Here is a 6,787-nt window from a genome sequence, read left to right on the forward strand (position 1 = left end):
AAGAACATCTTTTTCTTCTGTTCTCTACTTGTTATAGTTACACAGTATTAGGGGTGTGGGCTGTATTAAAAGTATCCACTGTTCTCCCATGCTCTAACACACAGTAACGATGAAATGTGTGCTGTTCTCACATTCTTCCTCTGTATGTACACATAAACAACAAGGCAGGGAAATATAAAAGGAATTTATTTTATTGTTTGGGTACATTATTGTTCAGTGTACATGTTCACATCTGAAACAAACTTTACGTGCTTGATAACTCTCCCACCCCGCAGACATCTACACGTCAATACCGATTTATATTCATAGCGGCAAGTGCTATGTAGCTCCACATAGGGGACACAGGAAGTGACATATAGCACATTCATGCGGCGTCGGAAACGCGTAGGAAATTCACAGCTGCACCGGCAGAGCTCCAGAATGTGCGACTCGGCCGGCTCACGCGCGGACGCGCTTACAAGTGCGAGGGCCCGCCCAACGCTGCTTGCAGCTTTAATGTTTACTTAGTTATTTTAAATTGTGATGGTTCATTCTGTATTTCACTAAATATTTAAATTTTTTAAATACTATTTTTTTATTTTTTAAAAAACATTATTACTGATGTTTTCTCTCCTGCAATTATGAAAAATTTATTATTCACTCCAGTTGCAGTCCAGTCCAGACCAAGACTGTCAAGTTTTATCTGCTGTAACGCATCAGTGATATGAAAACATATGTGTGGCTGCTGACAGCGCTGTCAGCTAAAGTCACTCACACTGGACAGCAGTAGAGGATGTTGTACTAGCATCCGATTTTGACAACTTTGCTGTATTCAACACGAGAGCCAGAGAAGCTGCCCTCTCTGTTTTCATCCCAGTTAGTTTTGTAGTTAGGTACTTTTGAGACAAGACAAGTTTACAGCCAGCTGTTATCCTGCTGTGATTTGACTGACAAAATGCAAGTTGATATGGAGGCTTCTCGAGTTCTCGACTGATGAACAGCAATCATCCATGTGTAGGGAGTAGCCTTAGGTTTTCTCTCATGTGTCATCATTTGGAGAGCACATAAATTCAATTTTGGGAATGGAACCCAATAAGCCACAAATTATCAAATGGTCTTTATGTTTGCTTTTGTGTACGGATTAGACAAGATACTTAGTCAGAGAGCCTTAAAGGTGCAAATGCCCCAGAGTAAGGAGGAAACATAAAACACTCGCAAATGAGATTCAGCTTCTGTCTCCTTGCTCACTCTTTCTGTGTCTTGCTGTTGAGGCCTAGTGTAAGGGGCCTTCAGTGAGCCACAAACCCGCCTTCTCAACCTCCCCCCCCCCCTCATTCCTCATTTTCTCTTTCCTGATGTTACTGTAGCAAAGAGAGGGAGAGACAAGCCCACTGAGGAGGATTGGTTTTAACTCAACAGGCCCCCCACAGAAGGCTCCTCCCATCCCATCCTGTTTAGGGGACAATTAGTCATCCAAAGGTTTTGTGGATGACCCTGCTGCATACACACACACACACACACACACATGCATGTAGTGCGGTTGAAGTCAGTGTCCTTTATTAATATTGGCATAAATATTTTATGCTTCTCTGTCTTTTTGTCACTTCTTTCTGCCCACATCTTTTTGACACGTGTACATGCACACCGCAGATCCTGAGTAACTGCAGAATAGCAGGCCAAAGGCGATAGGACAGGATGGAGCATGTTTTGGCTTAGAGCTATAAAACTTTCACTCTCGCTCTCCTGTTTACACACCAATCTTTCTCATAGTTATATTGTTAGCATTTGGTATTATGATCTACATAGACTTTTCAGAGTTGGATATATTAACCAATATTTCGAGTCAGCCAGTATTTTATGGCTTTTTATAAAATCTGAAAGTCTTTATTCAGTAGGTATCCCATTTTCACCACGTAATCATAGGTGCGTACTGTATACCTTCCAGATTAGTCCAACAGAGTTACTTTCACCAGTACTTAGACTTCAGAATTGCAAAAAGGAAATTATATTTGACATGTACTCATTGTGCAAATGTCTCTTTATATATCGTTGAAACTTTTAAACACTCAAAACTGATTCTAAAATGGGTCAAAATGTGATAAAGGGTGGAAGTCTGGAGATCTGTTCACAACTTCTCATCTTTTTTCTTATCCTGTTCGTTTATAGTTTCATCATACACTGTAGACAAGCTAGATTTGACAGCTTTATGTCTGTTTCTGATTTATAATTGTTCTTAAAGTCAGGCCCCAGTAGAATTGCAAATGTCTTAAAAATGGCTGCCTGAACCCTGGTTTCTTTATCTTCTCTGTTAAATAACAGAAAGTTTGACTCAGTCCTTATGTCTCAATTTCAATTTCTGATTTTATGTATTTTAATTATTGTACTGTATCTGGACCTAATAGCATGTCCATCATTACAGATAAAAAACTAATCTGTAAATCATAAAGACAATCAGATATTCAGAAGTTTCCAGAGATGCCAAATACTTGTGGTGTGAATGCAATGATTAATCTGATATCAAATATTTTATATTTTCTGATGTCTTGGGAACACTTATTCATTCATTCAGCACCATGATGAAACCATCAAAGTGGGATTAGTGCACACATTAACTGAAAGCAATTACAATTTGACACCTTTTTCTCTGCCTCCCATCTTTTGATATTGTTTTCACTTTATGATAATTAGGGCCCGAGCATGAAAGTGCAAGGAACCTATTGTTTTTGCTAAGATCATTTTTTTTCTCCCCGGAAAAGTAATTTTTCAAGGTGTTAGGATACTCGAAACGACACGAAAATTTGCAAATGTTCTGCAGTGATTGGGGTCTGGTGTGGCCAGGGGGCTCAATAGCGCCCCTAAACAAACAATATGTTTTGGACACAGTTTCTTTGATCTTCATTAGATTTGTTGGGATTATTGGTCTTATTTCAAAGACCACATTTCTGCTTTTTATGAGATTTTGCTCAGCAGGGAGTTAGCCATTTTGCACTTCCTGTGACCCCTACTTGGGGTCTCTACACGGCATTGTTGCTCCAACTGAGGTGCGCAAGGGGGCAACACTGCTTGCAGCTTTAATTATCCATTTGTAGTTATTGTCTCCATGTTCCTTCTCCTTAGACCTTTTCTGTACCTCACCTTCTCTCTCGTTTCTTTTCTCACTGCACTCATCTTGAATTTGTCCATCTAGTGTAGTACCCAAACCCAAGATATATGTGTGTGGGCTGCAATGATTATTGAAAGTGAGTCAAACCTCCTCGTCCTCTTTATTGTTAAAATGTCATGCCCTTCATACCCTTCTTAAGAGTGTCATGCTCCCCTCTGCATAATGTATTATCAGGGAACACAGAAACAGTATGAAAACTGTAGGAAAATAAGGGTTTACTGAGTCCTCTTAGATTCATGTCCCAGATGGTTAAGCTTTCGGTGCTTGGATTTATGGGGATTCATTGTTTCTGTGTGGAATACTGTCTGTACATATTCTACAGCGTTTACAATATACAGTTGTGTTACATCAGAATCAGAAGGAGCTTTATTGCCAAGTAGTGTTTTACACATACGAGGAATTTGCTTCTGTGATAAGGTGCTACACGTAGACAAATATACAGTTGACATAAATAAATGTAGAATAAATATGGAATACACAAATGCAAGTTATATAAGAATAATAAAAGAATAGAGATATTTACATGTGTTTTACTCTGGTTTGTGTTGTGCAGACGGATTGCAATGGAAGAGAATATTGTTTACAAAAATATATAATTAGACAATATAAAAATAGCGAACAACTATGATTAACTATTGACAACAAATATGTGCAGTGTACCAGGTTTGTGGATAAAATGAAATGAAGTGAAATAATATTTACATGTGCAGAGACATATGTATTATTTGAAAGGGGGGAGTGTCAGTGAGGGACCCTGGCCTTGTTGAGGCTAGCTGAAGAAGGGTAGAAGCTGTTCTTGTGGCGAGAGGTTTTGGTCCTGATGGACCGTAGCCTCCTGACAGAGGGGAGAGTCTGAAACAGTTTGTGTCCGGGGTGGGAGGAGTCAGCCGCAATCTTTGCTGCTCGCCTCAGAGTCATCAAGGCGTACAGGTCCAGAGGAGAAGGAAGATTGCAGCCAATCATCTTCTCTGCAGAGCGAATGATGCACTGCAGTCTGCCCTTGTCCCTGGCAGTGGCAGCAGCGTACCAGATGGTGATGGAGGAGGTGAGGATGGACTCAATGATGCCGGTGTAGAAGTGCACCATCATTGTCTTTGGCAGGCTGAACTTCTTCAGCTGCTGCAGGAAGTACATCCTCTGCTGGGCCTTCTTGGTGAGGGAGGTGATGTTCAGCTTCCACTTGAGGTCCTGGGAGATGATGGTGCCCAGGAAGCGGAAGGAGTCCACAGTGGTGACCGTGGAGTCACATAGGATGATGGGGGAGGGTGGGGCTGGGCTCTTTCTGAAGTCCACGACCAACTCCACGGTCTTCAGAGCGTTGAGCTCCAGACTGTTCTGGCCGCAGCAGGTGAACAGATGGTTGACCTCCCACATGTCATCGGCAAACTTCAGGAGCTTGACAGACTGGTGACTGGAGGTGCAGCTTTTGGTGTACAGGGAGAAGAGCAGAGGGGAAAGAACGCAGCCTTGAGGGGAACCAGTGCTGATAGTCCTGGAATCAGAGACATGTTTTCCCAGCTTCATGTGCTGCTTCCTGTCTGTCAGTAAGTCTGTGATCCACCTGCAGGTGGAGTCAGGCACGTTCAGCTGAGAGAGCTTGTCCTGCAGCAGGGCCGGGATGATGGTGTTGAAAGCAGAGCTGAAATCCACAAACAGGATCCTGGCATAGGTTTCCAGGGGAGTCCAGGTGCTGGAGGATGTAGCAAAGGACCATGTTTACAACACAGTGTTTCGCAGGGACATTTATTACTGTCGCACATCACGCTTACACTGTGAACACGACGTGATTAGAATGGAGCTGTTTGCAAAGTGGAGGGAGAGCGAGGGACAAAGAAGAAAGTGTCCAAAGTGTGGGATTATTTCAAGCTAAAGAAAACAACAACTCTGTAATGTCACCGTCCGTCCACCGTAAACCGAAACTTATGTCGCCTCTGCAACGGCACGACGGCAGCTGATCAGAAAGCAGCCGATGTTCTTCCAGCGGACCACAGACAAGGTAACAGTAACAGCAACTTTAACATTTAGCTGAAATCATGAAGCTAGCCTTCATGATTTCAGCTAAATGTTAGCCGCAGTCCTCAGCTGAAAATGTGCACACTTGCGTTTGTTGTTCTCCTTTTTGGCCCGTGAGTTTTAACCTCACAGTCAGGAGATAACTGGGTATCAGGAGCTGCACCTTTTAACTCACCTGTAGCTCTCTCTGTAGCTCAGACGTTTCCTGCTACCTGCGTGTGCAAATCCAAGCTTTGCATACTAAAATCATCGTTAGCTGCAGCCCTAGACATATTTAAGGTGGGACAACACAAGGTAACCATAACCACAGAGGTCAGGGCGACGGGTCTGAAGTTGTTTAGTCCTGTGGTCCTTGTGTTTTTGGGGACCGGGATGGTGGTATCCAGTTGGCCAGCATGCACTGTGCACGTTGGTCTGCGGTGGAATGTAAACACCGACCAGAGTGAATGAAGCAAACCCACGGGGAGAGTAAAAAGGTTTACAGTTAATGATAAAATATTCCAGATCAGGAGAACAGTGCTACTGAATCACTGTCACGTCGGTACACCAGTCATTGTTAATATAAAAACTGATACCTCTACCTTTTGTTTTACCGGAGAGCTCTGTGTTGCGGTCTGCTCTGTTGAGTTGGAATCCAGCCAGCTGCAGCGCGGAATCCAGTATTAGTTCACACAGCCATGTCTCCATGAAGCACAGAACTGGTGAAGTTTTTCCAGTTTGTTGCACAGTGAGCGCATGTTGGGGAGAAATATTGCCAGTGGCGGTGTGCGGAGTTCCTTCCCTGATGTTCATGAGCTCTTCTCTCACAGCCGAAAACTGAATTAACACACAAAAACAAAACAAAGCGCACCTAACACCGAGGCAGATGCGTCGCAATCTTGGTCGTTAACATAAAGGTAAGCTCAATAATCTCTCCCATATTTAAATCCATAGTCAAGGTGATGCTAAAGTCTATATTGTACATTATACTGTTATGATACACCAAAACAATGATTATACATACAATACCAAATCTTCTTGTAGATTTATATAACAAAATTGTAGCATGCATGGATATTTATTTGGATTTAAAGAAAATTTAAATAAAAATTGGACATGCATAAGTCTTATTTCCTTATGTTTGCATGCTAGTCCACCTGTAGATTACAGTTTCTCAAATGCTAAAACACATTTCACAAACGTTTCGTCCATGTTCTCCAATGTCTAAACACAACACCCTTTTCTAAAGCTACATAAACACAACCACACCTTCTCCCTTCAAAACTCAAACTTTCACACCAAAAGAGCAGCTCGAAGCTTTCAAAAATGTAAACACTATACACATCATTACACACTACAGCAAAACAACTGAAAACACAATGCTCAATTTGTGAGAAGGTTCTTTGTTTCATAACTGCCAATGCATATTTTTAGAAACTTTACAATAATGGATCTTCTTAGATCTCTGCAGAGGATTGGGCATTTAGATTTGTGAGTTTCATATGAAGAGTATAAATCTATAGTAAATTCTGTACACTACTGTAACACAACTCAATGCAAAAACAGAATCTATTGCACACAACAGTACTCTTGAAAACATGATCAGGGTGTGAAGTTTTTTTTATTTACACCACAATCACTGTGCGGCATCAT

At 41.8% G+C, this 6,787-nt stretch overlaps 1 protein-coding gene across 4 annotated transcripts in view; it reads left to right on the forward strand.

The window, feature by feature from the left end:
* LOC123974763 (vitamin D3 receptor A) overlaps window positions 1-6,787 on the forward strand; it is a 150,508-nt gene that overhangs the window by 14,061 nt on the left and 129,660 nt on the right. For 2 of the 4 annotated variants that reach the window (XM_046055649.1, XM_046055650.1), the window contains exon 1: window positions 5,018-5,138. The exons of the other annotated variants lie outside the window; for them this stretch is intronic. The gene's annotated coding sequence lies outside the window, so the exon portion shown is untranslated. Of the gene's footprint in view, window positions 1-5,017; window positions 5,139-6,787 lie in introns of those variants that run through there. 4 annotated transcript variants of the gene reach the window in all.

This window comes from Micropterus dolomieu, linkage group LG08 (assembly GCF_021292245.1).
Source record: "Micropterus dolomieu isolate WLL.071019.BEF.003 ecotype Adirondacks linkage group LG08, ASM2129224v1, whole genome shotgun sequence".
Taxonomy (NCBI): Eukaryota; Metazoa; Chordata; class Actinopteri; order Centrarchiformes; family Centrarchidae; genus Micropterus; species Micropterus dolomieu.